This window comes from Lolium rigidum, chromosome 1 (genome assembly GCF_022539505.1).
Source record: "Lolium rigidum isolate FL_2022 chromosome 1, APGP_CSIRO_Lrig_0.1, whole genome shotgun sequence".
Taxonomy (NCBI): domain Eukaryota; kingdom Viridiplantae; phylum Streptophyta; class Magnoliopsida; order Poales; family Poaceae; genus Lolium; species Lolium rigidum.
In genome coordinates, this window is record NC_061508.1 from 5,524,665 (window position 1) to 5,552,590 (window position 27,926).

At 48.3% G+C, this 27,926-nt stretch overlaps 1 pseudogene; it reads left to right on the plus strand.

Annotated features, from left to right (window-relative positions):
* The first annotated feature begins 20,001 nt into the window (after positions 1–20,001).
* On the plus strand, positions 20,002–27,762 carry LOC124684849 (annotated as a pseudogene).
* Positions 27,763–27,926: the final 164 nt, after the last annotated feature.

Consider the following 27,926-nt stretch of genomic DNA (forward strand, 5'->3'; position numbering starts at 1 on the left):
GTAGATGAGAGAAGTCCTTATTACCCCCCCCCCCGAACTTGTCCTAAGGTTCAGTTTACATCACTGAACTCTTATTTGGTTCAACTTTCAACCCTAAACTTTGAAAACCGTTCGGAATAAACCCTACCATCACTTTAACAGGTTTTGAGCCGGTTTTTGTCACCACATCAACGGTTTTTTTCCGTATATGTACCAATACACAATCTAGTAAAACTAACATCTGAACACATGTTCCCCTCGTACCAATTCATCATGTTCGTCTTCCTCTCTCAAACGAGGTAACGATGATCAGGAGGAGAGGAAGCTCAGGTAGAGGTGTACTGCCATGGAAAAATTTGAGTGGTCACTAGTAGAAAACCTCTCATCCATCTAAGCCATTGGTACCGGTTCCCTTACGAACCGGTACCAATGGGGCCATTTGTACCGGTTTGAGGGCTCAGGTGGGCGAGGAGCTTTGGTACCGGTTTGGGAGGGGCTTTCGTACCGGTTCGTGTTAGGAACCGGTACGAAAGGTCTTCGGCCAAAATTCAGACGCGTGGTGGGGCCCGGGCTGGACCTTTGGTACCGGTTCGTAACACGAACCGGTACCAAAGGGTACCCAGCCATATCAAATCGCCAGATCGCCCGAGCCCCCTGCTGTGGCTCTCATTTTTCTCTTCTTCCTCACACTCTAAATTTTTCTCCACCTCTCACACTCCAATAATCTTTATTTTTCTCCACCATTTTAACAAGATTAACGACCTCCATCTATCCAAGGGTTAGCAATATCATCCTTTCTTCCGGCGTTCCTAATTTAGCTCATTTCTTTGGTAGTTTAACTCGTACTATTTTTCTAGTGCTAGCAAGGTGTTTGATGAAATGCCTAAGTTAGGGATTTTACTTTTTTATAATCAATTTGAGCTGAAATTATGGTATATTTTGTAGGTTTTAATTAGTATCATCCCCGTCCTCACCGCCGTCGATCGCTAGCGTCGTCCCTAGCTCGACACTCGTACAACCTCGGTGAGCCTCTTCTTTTTTATAAAAAAAACTTAGTTTTATGTGATGAACTTGAATATTAGTTAAGTTGGTCACTCATATATCCATGATGTTGTGTACTTAATGATTTTTGATATACATATAAAATGCGAGATGAGTCGACAATGGATGTATCGGTGACCGGTGCCATCCCGAGTTCATTACTGGCATGCATTACTTTCTCAACGTGGCTGAGGCAAACAGGCGGTCGAATGGTTTCATGTATTGTCCATGTAGTTCCTGTAAGAATATGAAGGATTACTCTACCTCGAAGACCCTTCACGTCCACCTGCTGGAGAATGGTTTCATGCCCAGCTATAATTGTTGGACCAAGCACGGAGAAAGAGGGGTTATATTGGAAGACAACGAAGAAGAAGAGGATAGTGACAACTATCCCAGCTTATTCACTGAAGACGGTGGTAGTAGAATGGGGGAAGACGAAGCTGAAGAAGAGCTCATTTTCGATGAGCCGATTTTTGATGACCCGGATGACGATTTGGGTCGGGCCATTCTTGATGCGAAGATGAACTCGCGGAAATGAAAAGGAGAGGTTGAAGTTGGAGAAAATGTTAGAGGATCACAACAAACTGTTGTACCCAAATTGCGAAAATGGTCGGAAAAAGCCGGGTACCACGCTGGAATTGCTGCAGTGGAAGGCGGAGAATGGTACTTCGACAAGGGATTTGAAAAGTTGCTGAAAATAATAAAGAAGATGCTTCCGGGGGAGAACGTGTTGCCCTCTAGCACGTACGAAGCAAAGAAGGTTGTCTGCCCTCTAGGATTAGAGGTGCGGAAGATACATGCATGCATCAATGACTCGCATCCTCTACCGCGGGGAGTACGAGAATTTGAATGCATGCCCGGTATGTAGTGCATTGAGGTATAAGATCAGGCGAGATGACCCCGGCGATGTTGAGGGTGAGTCCACCCCCGGGAAGAGGATTCCTGCGAAGGTGATGTGGTATGCTCCTATAATACCACGGTTGAAACGTTTGTTCCGGAACAAAGAGCATGCCAAGTTGTTGCGATGGCACAAAGAGGACCGTAAGAAAGATGTGATGCTTCGAGACACCCCGCCGACGGGTCGCAGGTGGAGAAAAATCGACAGAGAGTTCAAGTCATTTTCAGATGACGCAAGGAACTTAAGATTTGGTCTAAGTACGGATGGCTTTAATCCTTTCGGGGAGCAGAGCTCCAGTCATAGCACCTGGCCGGTGACTCTATGTATCTATAACCTTCCTCCTTGGTTGTGCATGAAGCGGAAGTTCATTATGATGCCGGTGCTCATCCAGGGCCCGAAGCAACCCGGCAACGACATTGATGTGTACCCGAGGCCATTGGTTGAAGAACTTTTAGAGTTGTGGCGTGACGAAGGTGTACCTGTGTGGGATGAGCACGAACAAAAGGAATTTAACCTACGAGCGTTGTTATTTGTAACCATCAATGATTGGCCTGCTCTTGGTAACATTTCAGGGCAGTCAAACAAGGGATACAATGCATGCACACACTCGTTTAGGTGAGACCGATAGTATTTATTTGGGAAACAAGAATGTGTACACAGGGCATCGTCGATTTCTTCCAAAACAACATCACGTAAGAAAGAGAGGAAAGCATTTCGGAGGTGAGGCGGATAACCGAACCAAGCCTACCCGCCCTAATGGGGAAGTTATATATGATATGGTCAAGGATTTAGAAGTGATCTTTGGAAAGGGTCCCGGCGGACAATCTGTTCCGCATGATGTTGACGGACACGTACCCATGTGGAAGAAGAAGTCGATATTTTGGGAGCTACCCTACTGGAAATTCTTAGAGGTTCACTCGCAATCGACGTGATGCACGTGACGAAAAATCTTTGCGTGAACCTCGCTAAACTTCTTGGGCGTGTATGGGAAGACAAAAGATACACCGGATGCACGGCAGGACCAGGCAAAGTATCCACGAAGGAAACAACCTGAATCCGGAGAAGTATCAAGGTCCCGCCGCCTATGCTCTTACCAAAGAGGAGAAGGAGATCTTTTTTGAAGTCCTGAGTAGCATCAAGGTCCCGTCTGGCTTCTCGTCGAATATAAAGGGAATAATAAACATGTCGGAGAAAAAGTTTCAAAACCTAAAGTCTCATGACTGCCACGTGATTATGACACAATTACTTCCGGTCGCATTGAGGGGGCTTCTGCCGGAAAATGTTCGAGTACCCATTGTGAAGCTATGTGCGTTCCTCAATGCAATTTCTCGGAAGGTGATCAATCCACTTACTCTACAAAATTTACGGAAGGATGTGGTCCAATGTCTAGTCAGCTTCGAGTTGGTGTTCCCACCATCCTTCTTCAATATTATGACACATCTCCTAGTTCACCCGGTCGAAGAGATTGGCGTTCTCGGTCCCGTATTTCTACACAACATGTTCCCCTTTGAGAGATTCATGGGAGTCTTAAAGAAGTACGTTCATAACCGTGCTAGGCCGGAAGGAAGCATCTCCAAGGGCTATGGAACAGAGGAGGTCATTGAGTTTTGTGTTGACTTTATTCTCGACCTTAAGCCGATCGGTGTTCCCGAATCGCGCTATGAGGGGAGACTGCGTGGAAAAGGCACGCTAGGAAAGAAATCAGCAACGTGTATGGACGGACATTCTTTCACTCAAGCACACTACACGGTTCTACTTAATTCCATCTTGGTGGCTCCGTACAAAGAGGAACACAAGGAGATCTTACGCTCTAAATACCCGGAGCAACGTGAAGATTGGATTGATGGAGAACACATGAAGACTTTCGGCGGTTGGTTGCAAACACGTCTCATGAATGTCACCGATGACGAGCAGCTGTACTTGTTGGCCAAGCAACCATCTTCTACTATATCGACTTTTCAAGGGTACGAGATTAATGGGAACACATTTTACACTTTCGCCCAAGACAAAAAGAGCACCAACCAAAACGAGTGGTGTCCGCTTTGATGCGAGAAGATGGCAATGGGAACAAGGTCACATATTATGGGTACATAGAGGAGATATGGGAACTTGACTATGGACCTAATTTCAAGGTCCCTTTGTTCCGGTGTAAATGGTTCAACCCGAAAGACGGGGTACAGTGTAGACCCGCGATGACGGAATGACTACAGTGGATTTCAAGAATCTTGGGTACGACACCGAACCATTCGTCCTAGCCGGTGAAGTGGCTCAGGTTTTTATGTGAAGGATATGTCTAGCAAACCGAAAAAAAGAAAAGAAAGGCAAGAGGACACATCATACGATGAGCCAAAGCGGCACATAGTTCTTTCGAGAAAAAGAAACATCGTGGGAGTAGAGGACAAGACAGACATGTCGGAAGATTATAATAAGTTTGACGATATTCCACCCTTCAAGGTAAAAATTGACCCAAGCATCATCTTAAACAATGAAGATTGTCCATGGTTGCGTCGCGAGTAAGAAGAAAGGGAAACGAGCGAAGAAAACTCGGAAGACTAGCTAGCTACATATAGGGATCATAACTTGTGTATCTCAATATGGAAATCACTTTTGTGTAATGATGTTACCGTATGTAAGATATTAACAATGGAGATGGTTGGCTTGTTTTACTAGTTAAGTCACGGGCTTGCAGGGAAATTTTCCGAGGCGGAACTTCCGAATATGCCATATATAGGGCATGTGCACCAAGGGCATATTCGAGAAGTTCCGCCACTGGAGATTTCCCAACCCTTTCCGCAACATTGTTAGAGGAGATGGAGTCTTCCACGGGCTTGCAGGAAAAAAATTCCGAGGCGGAACTTCCGAAGATGCCATATGGCGTGTGCACCAAGGGCATCTTCGACAAGTTCCGCCACGGGAGATTTCCCAACCCTTTCCCCAACATTTGTTAGAGGAGATGGAGTCTTCCACGGGCTTGCAGGGAAATTTTTCCGAGGCGGAACTTCCGAAGATGCCATAGGGCGTGTAGCCCACGCGTGCTCACCCGCCGACCGGAGAGTACCGCGACCCCGATGCCAGTGACGATGATGACGGCGACTACGACGACTACAGTGGCGACTACTACAGGGCTAGGCACGAGTATGACTGAATGACTCCAACAGTAGAATTTGGCCATGTATCTTTAATTTTCAGTTAAGCTATGTATTTTAATTCGAGTTCAATCGTAATAAAATTTTATTCCCGCCCTTTCTTTCCCGCCTTTTTCCGTCGTACGTGGCGGGAAAGTTTCCCGCGCGGACGGCGTCGTGGCAAGAGTAAAGAATAGAAATAGATAATATATAGAAAAGAATTAGAAAATATATAGAAAAGAAATATAAAAAAGGATATAGAAAACAAATAGAAAAGAAAACAAACGGAAATAGAAAAAGAAATAGAAAAGAAATAGAGAAGAAAAGAAACGAGAAAATAAAAAGAAAAGAAAAGAAACACAAAAGAAAAGAAAAAAACATAAAAGAAAAGAAAGAAGAAACAGAAAACAAAATAAATAGAAAAGAAATATAAAAGAAAAGAAACACAAAAGAAAGGGGAACGAAAATGAAAAGAAAAGAAATAGAAAATGAAAAGAAATAGAAAATGAAAAGAAAAGAAATAGAAAATGAAAAGAAATAGAAAATGAGAAGAAAAGAAAAGAAACACAAAATAAAAGGAAAAAGAAACGAAAAGAAAGAAGAAAACAAGTAAAAGAAAAAAGAAACAAGAAAAAGAAAAGAAAACAAGTAAAAGAAAAAAGAAAACAAAAAAAAACCCTTTAGTACCGGTTGGTACCACCAACCGGTACGAAAGGTCTTTCGTACCGGTTGGTGGTACCAACCGGTACTAAAGGCCCATCCCCCTGTTTTAGACTTAGCGGCGCGCGACGAAATCCCCAAATCCCTTCTCCCTTAGCCGCGCGACGCACAAACCAGAGAGCCGCCGACGCACCCACACGCCGCCGACGCCGCCGACGCAACCACGCCGCCGCCGACGCAGCCGCCGCCGCCGACGCAGCCGCCACCGCCGACGCAGCCGCCGCCGCCCGTAGGTAACCTCCCCGGCCCTCTCCTCCTTCTTTCCCTCCCTTTCTCCTCACGCCGTCGCCTCCGCACGGGGGCGGAGCTCGTCGTCGCGGCCACCTCGCCTCCGCACGCCGCGGCCACCTCGCCTCCGCACGCCTCGGCCACCTCGACGGCGCCTGCAGCCTAGCTCGCCTCCGCACGCCGCTCCCCACCTCCCACGCCAGGGCCGGCCATGTGTTCGACAAAATGCCGCCGCGGTAGAACGTCAGCCCCAACCACGAGCTACTGGGGCCCCTCGCTCCGCTCCATGTCCGCCGGCGGCGGCCACGTCTGCGGCCTCTCCGACGACCACGAGCCCAACTGCTGGGAGTGGCCCAGCCTCTCCCTGCCCAAGGGCCTCGACTTCTCCATCATCGCCCTCGGCCAGAACTTCCTCTGCGGCGTCGACAAGACCAACGGCACCGCCATGCGCTGCTACGGCGGCGGCATGCAGTCGCCGCCCGCCTTCACGTACGGGGACGTCGCCTACAAGGCCGTCACCGCCGGCCGCCGACACGCGTGCGCGGTGGACGCCATGGGCGGGCTCGTGTGCTGGGGCGACGGCAACCCGGACGTCCTCCGGGAGGAGCTGCCGGCCGACATGACGGCCATGGCGCTCGGCCACAACACCACGTGCATCCTCGCCGGGAACGGCACCGTCGAGTGCTGGGGCGTCAAGGTGCCCAAGGAGTACACTCGCACCAGCTTCGCGTCCATCGAGGCCGACGGCGACACCGTGTGCGCCGTCATGACCAGCAACTACTCCGTCGTGTGCCTGGGCCAAGGACGGCCGCTTCGACGGGAATCATCTCGTCTTCAACAGCGACCCTGCCCGGGGCATGCACCAACAAGACCAGCTGCCAATGCGACGTCGTCTCCGGCTCGGGGCGCTCTGCGGCACCGGCGGCGGGGTTAGCGACGTAGAGCTCGCCGTGTGCCAGCCTTGCACTATACCACCGAACGCTGTCGAGGATCGTCGTCGCCAATGGGAGGACGCCGACGCCAGGCAACAACGGGAAAAACAAGAATGCGCTGGTGGTGGGGCTCAGCGCGGCCGGCGCCGGCGTCGCGGTTCTCGCGGCGGTGGGGCTGACGTTCTACCTCGTGGGGTTATACATGTTGTTCTCGTTCTTAGTTTGCTACATTTTTAGCAAACGATTAGCAATATGATGCCATTGCATTATCACTAGGAGGGACCCCAGCGTGAGTCCACCATCTCGAGATCCTCCGCGTAAGACAGCGTCCGTTAAGCGGAACGGTACGCCGCCTAGGAAGAAAGCTAGAAAGGAGAAAAAACTGCCGCCTACTGAGAAGTTACCTTGGGAAAAAACTCCAGAGGAAAACGCGGAGGCCGTTCAGGCCGAGGTGAAGAAATTTTTTGCACCGAAAGTGCCGGAGATACCTTTCGAGAAGACACTAGATCGGGAGAAAGTTGTGCGTACCGTTGACAATCTATATGACCCTGTACCATCGCCGCCATCCGACTATGTGCGTTCTATTGAAAGGTCGTATGACAAGATGATCGAGGCGACAAAACCCGTTCAATCGGGTATCGTGGAGATAAAAGGGATACACCAAGTCTACCAGCTCGGACAACAACCCGTTCAATCGGTCGACCCTCTCAAGGTGTCCGACGGGAAGACCGTTCAAAGTTCTCGACAAGACGGAACTGATTACGCCTTAGCTGAACGAGCATATCAGTTTGTTCAAGGGAAAGATTTGGTCGAGAATGTCGGGAAGGTACCAACAAGTATGCGTAACTTGCATTCGTGGTACCTTAAGGCCTCAAAGGAAGGGATCGAGACTATCATGGTGCGAGTTAGGGAAGAGCACTACTTCCAGGAGTACCGTGTGAACGTTGACTTCGCCGAACTCTTTCAATTATACAATCTCCGGGCCCTCGACAAATCAATCATCAGCTTGCTATTGTCCGTAAGTGATTTATTTATTTAATTTGAGAAGTCGTTCATTGTCTGCAGATTATAATCTTTTGTGCGCTATATTATGCAGATCGAAGATGCTCGAATGCAAAAGGGACGATATCACGTACATTGGGTTCATTGACCCGAACACAATGCATGTCAAAACCATAGACAATCCCCTCTATAACAAGGATACACCGCAGACTTTGCTAAGGTTTTTGAAGCGACAACGTGACAAAAAGCTAATACTTTGGCCTTACAACTTCGAGTGAGTCTTACTCGTCTTATAACACATTATATTTTGCTCACCGTATGTCAAAATTTTAACTAATGACTACATATTGAAACGTGCGTAGGTTTCACTTTATTCTTCTCGTCATCAATTTGGAAATTGGAGAAGTTGAAGTCTTGGACTCACTAAGCAAAGAAAAGGATCTATACGTGTCTTGTTTTTTAATGCTCAGAAGGTAATTTTAATTCTTATCGGTTTGTTTCGTTAAATTCCTGCTTTGAACTAATTGATGACTCTTTTATGCATTTTCTTTTGTCGAGCAGCGTATGGAAAACTTTCATCAAGGAAGATACGTCCCGTGAATGGCCACCGAAGCTGCGATGGCGTGCGAAAGTAAGTAGTACTACCTAGGTCCACACACCTTTCAATTATCATACTTGACTATTGTTTGATTGAATTATATTCTTGTAAAGAAATGCCCGCAACAACCTCCAGGGACCGATCTCTGTGGATTCTTCGTTTGCGAGTACATCCGCAGAATTGTCAACGAGAGAACGAATAATGAAAGAAATAAAGAGGTACAAAAACAATCTTCACAAATTTGTTTTGTTATCATAAGTTGTGCTGAGTTTCAAGTAATAGTTGTTTCATGTATTCATTTGTATCTTATTCTTTTATAGTTGGCAAGAAAGCGGAACAAGCTCTCAATCGATGACCGCTTCATAGCAATAGGCGAGGAATTGGCGGGATTTTTCCTTCGGACGTCATACCACAACTCGCAGAGCACCACTATGAATGAAGATGTACATGTTACATATATAGTTGACTCGAAGAGTACCACTATGCTACATGTAATAGACATATATAGAGTACGCCTCGGAGAGCACCACTATGCATGAAGATCGATCTTCATGCATAGTGCTACTTAATTTGCGATCTTATGCAATAACATGTGTGTTATATTATATGCACCAACTTGCTATGCATCATCTTGATCTTCATGTACTACCTAAACCCAAACGCGTTTCTGGTGCATCGACGCGATATGAAACAAACCGATATCCCTAAACCTCTCCAAAACCCTAAAAAGCCAATTCTCGCCGCGGCAGAGATTTGGGCAAATTCCCTGCCGCGGGGGGAACCTTTGGTACCGGTTCGTATTACCAACCGGTACCAAAGATCCTTAGCCCTGAGCTCTCCTGGTGGCCCACGTGGAGGCCCGTTTTATACCGTCTCGTAAGCAACCGGTACGAAAGGGGGGGGGGCTTTAGTGCCGAATAATTTGTACCGGTTGCAAAACCGGTACGAATGCCCCTCTGGAACCGGTACGCATGAGAGATTTTCTACTAGTGGGTGTAGATAGGGAAAGGTGCACGAGCAGTAGAGGGGGAAGAAGCGTCATCCCTATTGCATGGAAGATGTGTGCTGCTGCTATTACCGGTTGCTAATTTGCAGAGGAAGTGAGTGAAATTAAAAATCTGACACTTGTACTCCTAATGGTGAGAGAAAGATGAAGATCTGCACCTCGCTAGCGATTCCGATTTAACTAAGCTAGTGTATTTTAGTGGGTGTAAACACTTAACTATCAACACGAAGTGCTCCTAATGGTGAGACAAAGATGAAGTGTTGCTGCTACTGCCGATTGCCTCAAGTCTCAGTCTCTAGGGCAGAGTGCAAAGTAATCTGCTAGCCTTGTGGTGCTGTTACACAATCCTAAAAACGTTGACCAACGGGGAAATGATCCCTTCTTGGCTATACGTTGTTAGGTAGAAATGATACTCTCCCTGTGGATGGACGCTAGGATGATAACCCGATTAAAGTTTAGCCCTCCTGCGAAATTACCGCGAGATGGGGATTCGAACCCGGGTGGGCTGGCTGCTACACAATCCTGCTGCAGAAGATTTCTTCTACGTGATCTGGCACTGTTTAGGTCTAGCCACCAGCATCCGTAGCTCATGCATGTAAGAGGACAAATACATGTACATGGTATTTTGACCAAGATACGGAAAGAACGCTGGCTTGGAATCGGTCCAAGTGGAGTGAGGGGTAATTTTGAACGGTTTTCATAATTTAGGGTTGAAAGTTGAATCAAATAACAGTCTGTTATCACCGGATTTTGGCCAAATCAGGAGATGGGCCGTAAGTGAGATGGGCTTAAAGGGTATACGCGTGGAGGATCTCTGAAGCGGCCTGACACGAAGAAGTTGGGCTAAATTGCCCGTGTATCTGTATTATAGTAGATCGCATCTTAATGTAGAAGTTAGAGTTTAACCCGTGCACGGTTAGGTGCACGCCTGAATTAGAAAGTCCCCCGGACTATAAATATGTATCTAGGGTTTATGAAATAAACAACAATCAACGTTCACCACAAATCAATCTCGGCGCATCGCCAACTCCCTGTCTCGAGGGTTTCTTTCGGGTAAGCACCATGCTGCCTAGATCGCATCTTGCGATCTAGGCAGCACACGTGTATTCGCCGTTCATGCGTTGCTCGTACTGAAGCCTTTTTGATGGCGAGCAACGTAGTTATCATAGATGTTTTAGGGTTAGCATTGTTCTTCGTATCATATGCTATCGTCGTGCAACCCTTAGGCATCTAGCCGCCCTTACACCTATCTTGGGTGTAAGGGCGGCACCCCGCTTGATCATTGTTTAGTAGATCCGATCCGTTATGATTGCTCCTTGTTCTTCAAGGATTAGTTTAATATCTCGCATCGTTAGGCCTTACAAACGGGTTGAAGGATCCAATGGCGCGTAGGGTGTAGTTTGCTAGCCCTAGACAGGATGTTCCGAGGATCAACTTCGTGTTGGTTTTTAGGCCTTGTCTAGGGTCGGTTTACGATCACCGTGCGTGGCCGCGAGGCTCAATCACGAGTAGGATGTTCCGATTATGCGGTGAAAACCCCAAATCGTAGTAGGTCGCTTTAGCTTTATCTTGATCAAGCAGGACCACCATCTGATCGTACACCTCGTACGTATCATGGGTGGATCGGCTCTTTGAGCCGATTCACGAGACAACCCGAGAGCCGATCGAGGCTCGTATTTAACGTCTACGTGTATGCCATGCAGGAAACTAAGCGAGGCATCATCCAACACCTTCCCCGACCGGTATAGGTCGGTGGCACGCCCTTGCATCAGCATCGGACGTGCGTGCCGAAGGCTTTGCGGGCCGTCACTCGGAGGGACCAGGGCCAGCCGCAGTCCCGGGAGATTCCCGGCTCTACGGTGCTGCCCGTCGCTGCCCGCCGGTGGGTTTCCGACCGCAACACATTCGGCACGCCCGGTGGGACAATCTTCGACATCAACCGCGTCGCCATCTACATCTCGAGATGGCGGAAGGCACTCCGGTCAAGTACGAGGATCCGACCGAGGAACTCAAGAAGAAGCATGACGAGATCAAAGCAGCTCCTCGAAGCCGACCTCATCGGCTCTTTCCACGAACCCGCTCACATGGTATCAGTGGAAAGGGTTCTCACCGAAGGCGCGCTCGATGGAGTGGACCCTGTCCACCCCGTAAGAAGAACGCACCAGGTCGCCGCGTCGAGAGATCAACTTCATGGTGGCTCATTCGCTGCACCGCCATTCCGAGAGCCTGGTGAACACTTTGGAGCGTGTCGCTCTGCGCGTGATCCAGGAAATCATGAGCCATCAGCATTCTCCGTCAGGACCAGCTCTGGGGACTTACCAAGGAGAGATGCCACTCCAGTCCCGTCCACCGCTGCCGTTCGCATTGGCAGCACCGGAAGTGCCGAGCTCATCGGCATACGTCGTCTACAAGATTGGTGGTGACCCTAGTGACTACCAATTCTTACACGAGGCGCCCAAGGAGATCCCCCACGGATACACGTGCGCATACGTGCCGACCGCAATGAATCGGGCACTCTCGAACCAGTGCTGCAGCAGCGAGGGACTTCCGGAACAGCAGGAGGAACGTCGGGAACAGTATCTTGAGAAGCGTACGTGGCTAGCTAAGTATGCCACTCCGACAAACCTCCGCAGCTCAGCTCCCGCAGCTTGGCTCGTAACCGGAAAAGCAAGCATGGCTGGCTAAGTATGCCACCCCGCCGAATCTTCGTGGTTCGACGCCTACGGCCATCACCGCGGATCAGATTTGTACAATTCGAAAGACCAGTTCGGCATGATGCCGAAAAGGAGGACAATCGGCTATTCCAAGCCGTACCCCAACGAGTACGAATTGATCCCGCTACCACCCAAATATCGGCTCCCCGATTTCACAAAGTTTAATGGATCGGATGGTTCCAGCTCCATCGAGCATGTGAGCCGATATTTGGCACAGTCGGGCACGATCTCAAGCATCGGACGAGCTGCGTGTGAGGTTCTTCGCACAGTCCCTCACGGATCGGCTTTCGGGTGGTACACATCGCTGCCACCAAACTCAATCCGGACTTGGAAGCAGCTTGGAAGAACAGCTCCACGTGCGGTATCACTCGAGGCTTCCGAGGCTGGTATTGCCGATCTAGCACAAGTACGACGAAGCGCGGGGAAACAGTGGCGAATACGTCCGGCCGCTTCGAGACCGTTAGGAACCGATGCTATTCGGTTCATGTAAGTGAAAAAGAAGCAGCCGAGTTGGCGGTGGTGGGTCTCTCATCATCGATCAAGGACGTGGCCTCCCAAGCGGACTACCCTTCACCGGCGCACATGGTGCGAAGCTGTCGGCATATGAACAAGCGCCACCCGGATGTTTACCGGGATAAATTCAAGCGTGCGGTGGTCCTGGTTGAGGCAGATGAAGATGAAGGTGCTGCGGGAGATCAAGAGGTAGCAAGTGGCTGAATGGACTCGGGGGCAAGCCCCGTGTCCCGTAAATGGGTTAAGCCACAAGGTCCTCCAAAAGGGTTTGACTTCGACGTGACCAAAGCCGAGCAGATTTTCGACCTCTTACTCAAGGAGAAGCGACTAAAGTTACCCGAAGGCCACAAGATCCCCACGGTGCAAGAGCTGAACGGAAAGCCATACCGCAAATGGCATAACACGTTCACCCACGCCACCAACGACCGCAGGGTGTGGCGTCAACAGGTCCAAATGGCGATAGAACAAGGGCGGCTAATTTTCAGCCAGCACGCCATGAAGGTCGACGCACACCCCTTCCCCGCCGTTAACATGGTGGAGTATACTTACCATGGAGGGTGCCAGCCAGATTTCTCGTGCAATATCAACATGGTAGGACCCGGGCACCACTCGGTAAGGACGGAGATGAGGGCAGCTGCTCTCATAGCAAGGACACAGAGGAAGCCGCTCCACGCGATCGGCTCCGTCACGATGGCAAGCGCTACATCACGGAGGGAGAAGTGAGGAACGTAAGATATCGCCGACCTCTCTCGATCACCTCCTCAACAAGTATGTGGGTCAATACGACCGACGCCGGCGATACAACGACGATGATGAAAAAGATCGTCTGGCTAGGGACGACAGGAGACGTCGTCGGCATGATCACGACGAGGAGCGATATGAGCGCCACGCCAAGGAAAAGTCGAGGGAGCAAGACGACGTGGATAGGCACTGGGACTGCCCCTTCTTCGGACACTCGCTGGGATTCGGGAATGAGCCGATTGCCTACAATCGGCAACGCGCCGGAATGTAAACAAAAGAAGAAGGATGCAGCTAACGTGTCTGTGTTCAAACGTCTAGGGCCTCTCCCGCCTCGGAATAAGAATGTTGAGTCCGCTCGGATGGAAGATCTCGAGGAACTAGAGGACGATGGTGAAGAAGAAGACAAGTATCATCGACCAAGGTGGTGCCCTGATGGGCTCAGCCGTTCCCAAAAGCGAAGGGTTCAGCGTCTACGTGGGTTGGAGGAAGCTGAAAGGTTATACCTGCACACGTTGAGGAAGGCGCGGCCTGATCCGGCCGCTAAAATTCAGCGAACCCCGGACGAAGAAGGTCGGCCACAAAGGAAAGAGTGGCGCCCCGTGACAAAGAAAGCCGATGATGAGACATCGGCCGGCACAAACATGGTCTTCATCCTTCCAACGGAGTTTAGTGCTCCAGGATTAGACGAAGCACCTGTGGCACAACTTGACTGCGGCCCACGGCCGGTCATCTTTGAGAAGCCACGAGAGAGAAGCTACAGGCATCTGAAGGCCCTGTACTTGCGAGGTTACATCAATGGGCAGCCTGTCAACAAGATGTTGGTGGACACCGGAGCGGCAGTTAACATTATGCCATACTCCATGCTACGTCGGTTGGGACGCTCTAGCTCGGATCTGATCAAGACCAATGTGACACTGAGCGATTTAAACGGCCAAGCATCTGACGCACAAGTTGTTCTGAACGTGGATCTGACCGTAGGAAGGAAAACCGTCCCTACGACGTTCTTTATTGTCGACAGCAAGAGCTCCTATGCTGTCCTACTAGGGAGAGATTGGATCCACGCCAATCGTTGCATTCCATCCACGATGCACCAATGCCTAATACGATGGGATGGAGATGAAGTAGAAGTCGTCCACGCAGATGATTCAGCCGAGATTTCAACGGCTGGCATGAACGTTTGGGAGACATCAGGCCAAGAGCCACTCTCAGGCATCAATTTGGATGACTGCGAGCGCATCGACGTGACAAAAGACGGGGTTAGGCTGGTTTTATCCACCGGCCTGACCGTGTAACAAAAGCAACATCGATGGACAAACGTGGCGATGCCGATCCAGGTGATCGGCCCCAAGGATTTATGGAGGAACATTGCAAAACCTTCATCGAGCAAGCAACATGGAGGCCGATTCCAAGCAATCGGCCAAAATTATCCTCACCATTCATTCTCGCCTGGGTTCAACGTCGATCTAATGGGCAATGGGTTTGCGTCGGCTGATGCACTGGAAGAAATCCACATTGTTCCTAACAGAGCCGACGTTCACATCGTAGTGCCTTGGCTAACCATAGAGCCGATATCAGCAGTTACCTGGCAGAATCGGCTCGGGGGGCACCTAATCAGATGAACATGTGCGATACATGTGCAGTGAAAATATTGGGGGCCGATAGAAAAATCGGCCCCGTAAAAAAAAAATTCACATGATATGCAAGGAACAAAGCCGATGCATAGCCATCGACTCCAGCACAATTATACAGGATCTACCCGCTGCGTGTTCAAGGCACGAATGGCTCAGGTCCATTTGTCTGAATTACGTGTCCTCATCACTGTTTTCACCTCGACTGAGGCTCGGGGGGCAGCTGGCCTGGTAGATGCTCTGTTTTTAAAAGCCGATTGGAGAGTCATCGGCTGGTCCCGCAACGCAATTCCTCTCTAAGGCGGCGAGTTCTTGCAGAAGAGGGATCCATCATCACCGATAGAGAGTTGGCTCTGGGCTATCTGGTTGCTGTAAAGGAACAAGAGCAAGTGATATCTGTTCTGCAGAAGTTTCGGCTTCAACGACAAGTTGTTTCAGCAGCGGTTCTAGGACTCTTTTGAAGGCATTGGTCTGCCTCATTGTCCACCAGAGCTCAAAGTCATCGGTCAAAAAGGTGAAGGATAGATCGTGAAGGATTGATACGTTGACATCGGCTTATTGAGCATTGACCAAGTTCACGATCACTCCGACGTCAAAGAGATGAAGAGCGGATTATGGGGGACCGATGCGTGGCAATCGGTTCATTGAGCATTGGCTAAGTGACGATCGGCAAAATCAGTATGAGGGAAATCGGCTAAATTGGCATAAAGGAAGTCGGCAAAATCAAGTTGGGGAATTTCTTCATTGATAAACGAAATTTCTTACATAAAGAGCTGATTGCTCTCAAAAGGAAGTACTAAGGGGATACATTGCCCCATCTACTACTGATACTATGCTAAGGGCCCTATCTACGGGCCGTCGCTGCCCTCGTCGTCGCCGTCGTCGCCGCCGCCGCTCGGCGCTACTCCCGGCGGGCTCGTCGTCGCTCGCCGTAGCGACCGCCGGCGGGACCCTCGTTGTCCTCGTCCTCCTCGTCGCCGTCGTCGTCGTCGCCGTCGAAGTCGCCGAGGTTCCCCGGCCGGGCGCGAGCGCTTGGCCGGCGGCTCGTCCGGAGGAGCCGTCGTCGTCGTCCTCCTCCTCCTCCTCCTTCGCCTCCTCGGAGGAGGTGAAGTCGTCCCGGAGAAGCGATCGTCATCGCTCTCCTCCTCCGATTCCCCGTCGGCAAGGAAGCGGAGGTCGCTCTCCCCGTCCGTCGAGGACTTGTCGTCCTCGGACCAGACGGAGAAGTCATGGGTGGACTCCTCCCCGGCTTCTATGGCGCGGCGGATGTTGGTCGCATGGACCTCCTGTGGGTCCCGTTCTGGCGTCGGCTCGTGGGAGGAGGAGGACTCGATGGAAAGTCCCGATGAGGCGGAGGAAGAAGAAGACATGGTGCGCAGGAGGGCTTTTGGAGTGCTAATGCGGAGAGGATGGAGAGGAGAACTGTTCGATGCGGTTAAATAAAAGAAGATGGAGTGGAGGTTTAATGTTCGAGCAGTTTTCGAGGATGTGGTGCCAAAAAACATTCAAATCGTGCAGAGAAGTTGGGAAGGCAAGTCGTCATGATGAAAATACTGCGACGGTTCTGCTCTGCCACGACATGACCCCTCGAAGGAAAAACAGAGTGGTTTTGAAATTATCATTACCAAAACCAGGGGGCATGTGTTATCACCGGATTTTGGCCAAATCGGGAGATGGGCCGTAAGTGAGATGGGCTTAAAGGGTATACGCGTGGAGGATCTCCGAAGCGGCCCGACACGAAGAAGTTGGGCTAAATTGCCCGTGTATCCGTATTATAGTAGATCGCATCTTAATGTAGAAGTTAGAGTTTAACCCGTGCACGGTTAGGTGCACGCCTGAATTAGAAAGTCCCCGGACTATAAATATGTATCTAGGGTTTATGAAATAAACAACAATCAACGTTCACCACAAACCAATCTCGGCGCATCGCCAACTCCCCGTCTCGAGGGTTTCTTCCGGGTAAGCACCATGCTGCCTAGATCGCATCTTGCGATCTAGGCAGCACACGTGTATTCGCCGTTCATGCGTTGCTCGTACTGAAGCCTTTTTGATGGCGAGCAACGTAGTTATCATAGATATTTTAGGGTTAGCATTGTTCTTCGTATCATATGCTATCGTCGTGCAACCCTTAGGCATCTAGCCGCCCTTACACCTATCTTGGGTGTAAGGGCGGCACCCCGCTTGATCATTGTTTAGTAGATCCGATCCGTTATGATTGCTCCTTGCTCTTCAAGGATTAGTTTAATATCTGCATCGTTAGGCCTTACAAACGGGTTGAAGGATCCAGTGGCGCGTAGGGTGTAGTTTGCTAGCCCTAGACAGGATGTTCGGAGGATCAACTTCGTGTTGGTTTTTAGGCCTTGTCTAGGGTCGGTTTACGATCACCGTGCGTGGCCGCGAGGCTCAATCACGAGTAGGATGTTCCGATTATGCGGTGAAAACCCCAAATCGTAGTAGGTCGCTTTAGCTTTATCTTGATCAAGCGGGACCACCATCCGATCGTACACCTCGTACGTATCATGGGTGGATCGGCTCTTTGAGCCGATTCACGGGACAACCCGAGAGCCGATCGAGGCTCGTATTTAACGTTTACGTGTATGCCATGCAGGAAACTAAGCGAGGCATCATCCAACACCTTCCCCGACCGGGTATAGGTCAGGTGGCACGCCCTTGCATCAGCATCGGACGTGCGTGCCGAAGGCTTTGCGGGCCGTCGCTCGGAGGGACCAGGGCCAGCCGCAGTCCTGGGAGATTCCCGGCTCTACGGTGTTGCCCGTCGCTGCCCGCCGGTGGGTTTCTGACCGCAACACAGTCCAGGGTTGTAATCTGAACTCTAGGACAAGTTGAGGGGGTAAAATGGATGGACTTCTCTCCTTGTAGATTGAGTTTGATCTGGGGAGCTATTGGGGTCTTTGGCGAGGGCGAGTGAAGATGCTCGTGGTATCGTCAGGGCATCTCCAGCGGCGCGACGCAAACGGACGCTGAGCGACCGTTTGCGTCCGTCTTGACCGAAAATGTGTCTGGCACCACCTCCAGCGGCGCGACGCAAAGTGACTGGGCCGTCCGCAGAGAAGCAAACCTGGCGCATATTTGCGGCAGGTTTGCGTCTCTGCGGACGCTGTGCGAACGCGCAAAGTGTCCGCTCGTGTCTCCACTGGGCCCGCCTGACAGCGAGTCTGCATCGAGGGCATCGCTTCGGCGGTCAGCGCTTCCGTGTCTGCGCCGCAGTGTTCGCCATCAATGGCGCGGCTGCCTGTTCTGCGCTCGCACTGGCGGGCGGCGGCTGGGCTTCTACGCCGCCTTCAATGGCATCGTATCCCGCGCGCGGCCGCCCTTAAAAGTCCACCGGTCCCGTTCCTCCTTCGCCCACACCTTCACTCGCACCACCACAGTCGCATCGCCATGGGGAAGAAGAACGACTTCGAGGCCTCCGGCAGCGGCAGCAAGAAGGGGACGCATAGGGTGCCGCTGCCCGTCACGCTAGGGAGGCTGATGCATGGGAAATGGATGCCGTGCGAGGCCTGGTCGGGCGTGCAACTGCCTGGCGGCTGGCGGCTCAGCTGCCGCCGGGTGCCCATCCCTCCCGTCCCTACGCGTGAGCCTGATCGGACCACGGAGATCCGGCGAAGGAGGCGGTACCTGCCGCCGGACCTCCGCGCCGATCCGGCGTACGCCATCGACTCTGAAAGTTGGCGTACCTATCTGTCGACCGAGACAGATAGGAGGAGGAGGGCGGGCTTCATGGGCGACTGAGTTATTCCCTTCGACCGTCCACCGCCGACTCGTCCACGAAGACAGCAGGCGCCGACGCGCGCGCAGTACAACGACGACGACGACCATGACAACGAAGACCACAACGACGACTACATCGAGGCGCTCGCGTACCATAAGGAGGAGGTCAAGGACGAAAGCGATGACTACGTCGCGACCGTCTTCCACGAATGGCAGCAGGCCATGGCGGAGGGCCGGAAATTTGAGTTCCCCGAGAACATGACGGACGACGAGATGGCGAAGCTCGGCGTCCTCGTCTCCGAGAACGACCCACCTGTGCAGCCGCCGCTGCCCCGCTACGCCACCGGCGTCATGCCGCCGGGCCTGTCGGAGGATGAAGCCCTTCGACAGGCGCTACAGGACTCGGGCGCGCCACAACCGCCGCCGTACAACCCCTGGGCTCCTCCTCCACAGCCGCATCCTTGGGCGCCTCCACCGCCGCCACAGCCCAGGGCACCTCCACCTCCAGCACCGCCCGGTTTCCAACTGGCCGTGGACGGTACCGGAGCTCATCGTGCTCGACAGCGACGATGAGCAGCAGTAGGCGCACACGTTTAGGTTTATTTTCATGTGTTAAACTATGTAAATTATGTTTTTATGTTAAAAAAATGATTCGGCCAAAAAATGTCACCCCGAGGCAAACGAACACACGATCGATTTCGACCATTTCGGCGGATGCAAACAGCGCGGGGACATTTCTGGAGGCTAAAATGGGTCGTTGCGCCGCTGGAGATGCCCTCACTGTGCAATGTCATCCCGGTCCCAGTCGCGAGGGTAGGCCGGCGGTGGAGAAGCGATGCGGGGCACGGCACGCCCGATAGCCACAGGCCGGGTGCAGGTATGCCGGCCGGCCGCGACGACGCGAGCAGTGACGAACGCGCGCGCCCGCGTGCCCTCCGTCCCTCTCGCATCCTGTCATCTAGCGCCGCGGCTCCTAGCTCCGGCATCCACTGATGAAAAAGGCCCGCGACCACAAGCCCAGGGGCAGCTACTGAGTGGCGTTCCACCGTTCGTCCGCCCGCCAGTTAATACACTGGAAAGATCGCGGCCGGTGCCGACGGCGGGGAGGCCGCCGTAGCCGCTAGAGGAACTGGTACGGGAAGAAAAAAGGGGATCTTTTTTTTTAACTAGGGTCAAGGTCAATTCGGGAATGGGGTTTAGTTTAGGTAGGATTTCTGGCTTCTTTTGTCAATCCTTTCTCGGCAACGCAGTTTTGATTTCTTCTTCTCCGCTGTCGCTGATTCATTTCCTTGACATTCATGGTGAATGGCGTGGCAAGGTGGTACTTTGTTGTTGTCATCGGCCAATTGATCATGAAGAACTGTGCAGCTTTGGAATTCTAAAAGCAAGTGTAGCTTTCCGGGTTCTTTGTCTTGTGTGAGCGTGTGAATTTCTGTGGCTACATTTTTATAAGAAAAGATCAGTGGTTGCATAATAAATAAATAAACAGTCTCGGAGTCTCCAGTACAAGTGTTTTTATTCTTTGCTCTTTGTCCGTTTCTTCAGTAAAACAAATGTTTTCGTTTTTATATCTGTTCTTTGTCTTAACTAGATTCCTATCCTTGGGTTCGTGCAGGGCCGAAAGAGGAGCTGATCCACCCGGCAGTGCAATGGTGATTGTGCAGATGGGTTCCCTCACAAGTTAGTGGTCCTATCTTCATCTTTCTCAAATTACATTGCTACATCAACTTTTTGAAGCATAGCTTGCTACATCATTATTGCTACCTCCTACCATCAACTTTGTTCGGGAAAAAAGCATGCTGGAAATCTCACTCCAATACTTGGACATTTCTTCAGGTAATTGGATGACAAACTTGTGTGGGAGCCCAGTATGCTCCAACCAAGCTGTACTTTCATGTGTGCTGAAGGAAGTATTCGACTCTTCCACTTGCATAAATCATCTGGTGGTGATTGCCACCGGTGTCCTGCTCATAGTCGTGCTCGCACTCCAATTGATTGTCAAAGTACTGAAGAGTACAGCATCTGTGCGACAGCTTGTCACACTCAGTTCACCACTGCAGTTGGCTGCGGTAGTGTTCAATTTCTGCTTGGGTTTGGTTTATCTTGGCTTAGGACTGTGGATGCTGCTGAATATCTTCAGTCAGGATGCTTATGTTTACCTGCCACACTTGTGGCTGGTGACATTATCTCAAGGATTCAGTTCGATCTTTCCCAGCATTGCTTTCAGCATCAGGGCTCGGTTTCTTGAATCGGGATTTGTTCTGTTCTGGTCAGTCTCGCTGACCATCTATGCAGCATTTATCTGTTGTTCCTCAGTTCTTCACATTGTTACAGAAAAGGCGATCACCATCAAGGCTTTCTTAGATGTTCTGTCCCTACCAGGTGCAATTCTTCTTCTATTTCATGTCATTCGGTGCAGCCATGATGAAGAGGGTTACCAAGGAACCGGAAATAATTTATACAAGCCCCTGAACACGGGGGAAGATAGTGATATGGCTGATTCTGACAGTAAGGTGACTCCTTTAGCTAAAGCTGGTTTTTTCAGCAACATGTCATTTTGGTGGCTGAATCATTTGATGAAGAAGGGTTATGAGAAACCTCTTGAGGACAAAGATGTGCCACTTCTACCAACCACAGACCGTGCACATAACCAATACTTGATGTTCTTGGAGGAACTGAACAATAAGCAGTCCCAGTCACACGACATACCGTCAATCTTGTGGACTATCATTTCTTGTCATAAGCGTGCGATCTTCGTGTCAGGTTTCTTTGCTTTGCTCAAGGTTTTAACCATATCTACAGGCCCAATACTTCTCAAGGCATTCATCAATATATCGCTTGGGAAAGGGACCTTTAAATATGAAGGCTTTGTGCTGGCTGCAACAATGTTTTTCTGCAAATGTTGTGAATCTTTGTCACAGAGGCAGTGGTACTTCCGCACTCGGAGATTAGGTCTACAGGCGAGATCATTCCTGTCAGCAGCTATTTATAAGAAGCAACAGAAGCTGTCTAACTCTGCAAAAATGAGGCACTCTTCTGGAGAAATTATGAACTATGTGACTGTCGATGCTTACCGGATTGGGGAATTCCCATACTGGTTCCACCAAACTTGGACAACAAGTGTTCAACTTTGCATTGCTCTGGCAATTCTGTACAATTCAGTTGGTACTGCATCGGCTTCATCGTTGGCTGTCATCATTATCACTGTAGTTGCTAATGCTCCATTGGCCAAGCTGCAAAATAAATTTCAGAGTAAGCTTATGGAAGCGCAAGATGTGAGATTGAAGGCCATGTCTGAATCCTTAGTTCATATGAAGATCTTGAAACTTTATGCATGGGAAGCTCATTTCAAGAAGGTTATTGAAGGGTTGAGGGAGGTTGAATATAAGTGGTTATCAGCATTCCTGATTAGGAGGGCATACAACAGTTTCCTGTTCTGGTCATCACCTGTTTTAGTTTCAGCGGCAACCTTTCTAACATGCTATCTTTTGAAAATCCCTCTTGACGCTAGCAACGTCTTTACCACTGTGGCAACTCTGCGTCTTGTGCAAGACCCAGTTAGGTCAATACCAATTGTTATTGCAGTGTTCATACAAGCTAAGGTTTCTTTCACTAGGGTATCAAAGTTCCTTGATGCACCTGAGCTGAATGGGGAAGTTAGGAAGAAATACAGTATGGGCATTGATTACCCGATAGCGATGAACTCATGTGGTTTCTCATGGGATGAGATTTCATCAAAAACAACTCTAAAGAATATAAATTTGGAAGTTAGAACTGGAGAAAAGATTGCAATTTGTGGAGAGGTAGGATCAGGAAAGTCCACGCTTTTGGCTGCTATACTTGGAGAGGTTCCCAAAACAGAAGGCACGGTATGATAGCCTATCACCTTCATCTATTTTATGAACTAGAAAATCAAATGGCTGTGGTGAGCTTATCTCGAAACATGTACTTTTGCTACCCCTATTGGGGTTTCTCATGCACTAAATAATTTGCTGGTCTTGCAATGTATTGTTATTGGCACATTCATTAGGCCCCTTTTTATCGGATTGTAGATTTTGTATGATGATATGTTCTTCCACCATACTGCAAGTCCAAATGCCATATTCATTGAGCATGGGAAACACAATATCGCTCAGTATGGCAGTGGCAAGGCAAGGCGAGTGCGCAGCCAGCCCACCCGGGTTCGAATCCCCATCTCGCGGTAATTTCGCGGGAGGGGCGAACTTTAATCGGGTTATCATCCTAGCGTCCATCCGCGGGGAGAGTCTCATTTCTACCTAACAACGTATAGCCAAGGGAGGGATCATTCCCCCATTGGTCAACGTTTAGTTGCTAATTTCTTTATCAACATACAGACCGTTGACCACTGCACCATGTTTCGTTTTGCCAAGTTGTTTTGATAATTCTGGTTCATAATAGTTGCCAACATAACATATGTTAACTAGATCCTTTTTGATAAGAACTTGATATCAGATCATCATCATTTATCTTTGTGTACATATTTCAGATTCAAGTCTGTGGGAAAATAGCATATGTTTCTCAGACTGCGTGGATCCAAACAGGAACTGTACAAGATAATATACTCTTTGGGTCTTTAATGGACAGACAAATATACCAAGAGACACTTGTGAGGTGCTCGTTGGTCAAGGACCTTGAAGTGCTTCCATTTGGCGACCTTACCCAAATTGGGGAGAGAGGAGTAAATCTTAGTGGTGGTCAGAAGCAGCGTGTTCAGCTTGCCCGTGCATTATACCAGAATGCAGACATCTATCTTCTCGATGACCCCTTCAGTGCTGTTGATGCCCATACAGCAACAAGTCTCTTCAACGTAAGTATCACATCAGCAGGTGCAGATAGCATTACTACTTGATTATGACTGTGTTATGACGTTCTTAGCTGTGTGACAGGAATATGTGATGAGTGCTCTATCGGAGAAGACTGTTCTTTTGGTGACACACCAAGTGGATTTTCTACCCATATTTGATTCCATTCTGGTCGGTCTCTCTCTCTCTCTCTCTCTCTCTCTCTCTCTCTCATTATTTATTTGGTACTATGATTTACATATTTTTACAGTGAGCTGTATTTATTTGTCTATTTGATCTTAAACTAGTGATATTTTTTGGCAGTTAATGTCAGATGGAGAGGTTATTCAGTCAGCACCATATCAAGTTTTGTTGGCAGATTGTCAAGAATTTAAATACCTTGTAAATGCCCATCAAGACACTTTTGGTGTTTCAGATATTAATAATATGGCTTATCGCCAAGAGAAAGAAATACCAACAAAGGAAACTGGTGATATTCATAGAAACAGATATATAGAGTCTGTGAAGCCATCACCAGTAGATCAACTGATCAAGAGAGAGGAAAGAGAATCGGGGGATACAGGTCTTAAGCCTTATATACTTTACCTGCACCAGAACAAAGGCTTCTTGTATGCCTCTCTTTGTGCTATATCTCACATAATTTTCATAGCTGGGCAAATATCACAGAATTCATGGATGGCTGCTAATGTCCAAAACCCTCGTGTTAGTACGCTGAAGTTAATTTCTGTGTACATTGGTCTTGGAGTTTGCACAATGTTCTTTGTGCTATCAAGGTCTTTATTCGTCGTTGTTCTTGGAGTCCAGACTTCAAGATCCTTGTTTTCCCAATTACTTAATACATTGTTCCGTGCACCTATGTCCTTTTTTGATTCTACCCCTCTAGGAAGGGTTCTTAGCCGGGTAAAAGTTCTGAAACAAATGACAATTATGATAAATTACAGTTCTGTTGTGTTTTAGCTTTGTAGTTTTTTAATGATGTATTTTTTACAGGTATCTTCAGATTTGAGTATCATTGACCTTGATATTCCATTTGCGTTCATGTTTGGCCTTAGTTCCAGCTTAAATGCATATAGCAATCTGGGTGTAATTGCTGTTGTTATATGGCAAGTTCTATTTGTATCAGTCCTGATGATTGTTTTGGCAATTCGGTTGCAGGTGATTCGTGTTGCTTTTTTCCTCTATGGCTAAAGCTTTATTCTTTGTTATAAAGCCCCATTCTTTGGGCATTTCATTCACCGAATCATATCTTCTACCGCTATCTTCATCCAAGAGGTTAATTAGTCTACTCTTTTCGTTTCATAATTACCATTGGCTGAGGTCCACTATGTTTATTCATGCAGAGGTATTATTTAGCCTCTGCTAAGGAATTGATGTGAATAAATGGCACCACCAAGTCTGCTCTAGCAAATCACTTGGGTGAATCAATTTCAGGAGCTATAACAATACGTGCCTTTGGAGAAGAAGATCGTTTTTTTGCTAAAAATTTGGAGCTAGTTGACAAGAATGCTGGTCCATACTTCTATAATTTCGCAGCAACTGAATGGTTGATCCAACGTCTGGAAATAATGAGTGCTGCAGTTCTTTCCTTTTCTGCTTTTGTCATGGCTCTCCTTCCTCCGGGAACATTTAGCCCTGGTAAGTAGCTTATTGTAGGTAAAACCATCACAAAAGAAAGATTCACATGCTGGAAAATATTATAGTAGCTTACAAGCTTTAAGACGATTCATTCCTGCAAGCATTTGGCAGTGAATTGTTATATGCATAGCAAAGAATTTTTCTCTATATTTCCATAGGCTCCTGGTATTAAGTGTTATGAGGGTTAAACTTTGTTATGATAATAATAGTGAATGGCTCAAAACCCTAGTGGTAGTCTGGTACTCACATATCCAATCTTCTCTTTAGCAACACAGTATATAATGTCTATGTGCCAGTCATTAAGAAATATACCTGTTTAGCATCAACCAGGTTATAGAGAAATTAACATGACCATCAGTTAACTAGTTACTTTATAACATTCTTGCACAGGTTTTGTTGGTATGGCATTGTCCTATGGCCTTTCCCTAAATAATTCTTTTGTGAACTCTATTCAAAAGCAATGCGACCTTGCAAATAAAATAATATCTGTGGAACGAGTAAACCAGTACATGGACATACAGAGTGAAGCAGCAGAAGTTATTGAAGAAAATCGACCATTACCAGACTGGCCCCAAGTTGGCAGTGTGGAGCTTAAAGATTTGAAGGTAACCAAATATACATGCATGCCTGACTAGGTGAAACCCTTTAAAGATTCTTACGAATGTATGTGATTGATTTTTGTTTGACAGATTAGGTATAGAAAAGATGCTCCCCTGGTACTACATGGTATCACTTGCAAGTTTGAAGGTAGAGATAAGATTGGCATAGTTGGTCGGACAGGAAGTGGCAAGACAACTCTAATTGGTGCACTATTCCGTCTTGTTGAACCTGCTGGAGGGTATATAAGTATCGACTCTGTGGATATCACCACACTAGGCTTACATGACTTGCGTTCGCGTTTGGGTATCATTCCACAAGAGCCAACACTTTTTCAGGGTACAGTAAGATATAATCTAGATCCTCTTGGGAAATTCTCGGATCAACAAATATGGGAGGTAAGATGTGTAATATACGTACAATAGAAAATTCAGCATCTTATCAAATTGGGATGAATAACCAGATGAACCATATTTAGGGGCATGTCAAATAACAAGTTACCGTTCTCTGTTTAAGGCATTCATACATCTTGAAAGTAATCTTTAAATTGGTTGATTCATATTTTGTTATTCTGCAGGTTCTTGGCAATCTTGAAGTTGTCCAGGAGAAGGAGCAGGGATTGGATTCACTTGGTAGGAACCTCAGTGTATCTATAATTTGATCTCTGGAGTTCATCTTCTGCCCCTAACAAACTGGGCCAACATAAAATTCTGATCCAGTTGTTTCAGAATTCAAAAATAGGGGTCTTAAAATACATGTGCTACTAAATTTTCAAAATGTTAGCAGTCCTAGGCAATTTCTAGCAGGGTGTCTGGAATTGTCTTGTTCATAGTACTAATTAAGATCTTGCAATACAGTTGCAGAAGATGGGTCAAACTGGAGCATGGGTCAAAGGCAGCTCTTTTGTTTAGGTCGCACACTTTTGAGAAGGTGTCGTATCTTAGTTCTTGACGAAGCAACAGCCTCTATAGACAATGCAACAGATGCCATCCTTCAGAAAACGATCCGGACCGAGTTCAAACACTGCACCGTTATTACAGTCGCCCACCGTATACCGACAGTCATGGACTGCGATATGGTGCTTGCAATGAGGGATGGTATGTTGTATGTTTCTCTTATGGCCTACTTATTAGGGTTTTGGAGCATAGAGCTCCATAGTCCATATTTCCATACTAATGAGCCATTTACTTTTCCAGGGAGAGTAGCGGAGTATGACGAACCCAAGAAGCTCATGGAAACTGAAGGGTCGCTGTTCCGCGAGCTGGTCAACGAGTACTGGTCATACACATCGAATGGAAACATTTAGGAGAGATTATCGATGGTGTGTGTATACAGCTGCAGTTTCTCAGGAGATATGCTAGAATCAGTTTCAGAAAGTGATATGTTTTGCCTTGAAAATATAACAGGTGATCTGTTGCTGTACCTCAATGGGATTCATCTATCCGAGATCTGAAGAAAATACAGAGCTATCTTCCAGTTATTGCCTGGAAATATCTTTTGCAATGTGTTTTTGGAGCAACATACGATTTAGCTTATCTCCGTTGACAGTTTTGCCACTATTCAGAAGCGCTGAGGCTGAAATAAATCATGAGCATTTGTTTTGCTCCAGCAGTCAGACATCCATCGATGTCTAAATGGGAGGGACTTCAAATCTGTAACCCTGCTGTCACCATTCATATATTGTTGGAACTGCTTAGGAGAACAAATGATCTCATTCTGGTGATATATTGTTGGAACTTCTTAGGAGAACAAATGATCTGATTACGATGATATATTTTTCATAACCGAGCATATACTAGTTTGTATACATTATACTTTGCTGTACTGGCTTACCGTAGTAGTTCCACTTATTGTCAGTATCTATCCTGGATGGAACACAAAAACAGATTCATCATAATCTATTGCAGTCTACTCCCAGAACAGCCTACTGCAAGTAATGTACATTTAAATCTGATTTGAGCTGAGTTTACACTTTTATAGAGTACACACCAAAAATTATAGAGTACAATGTATG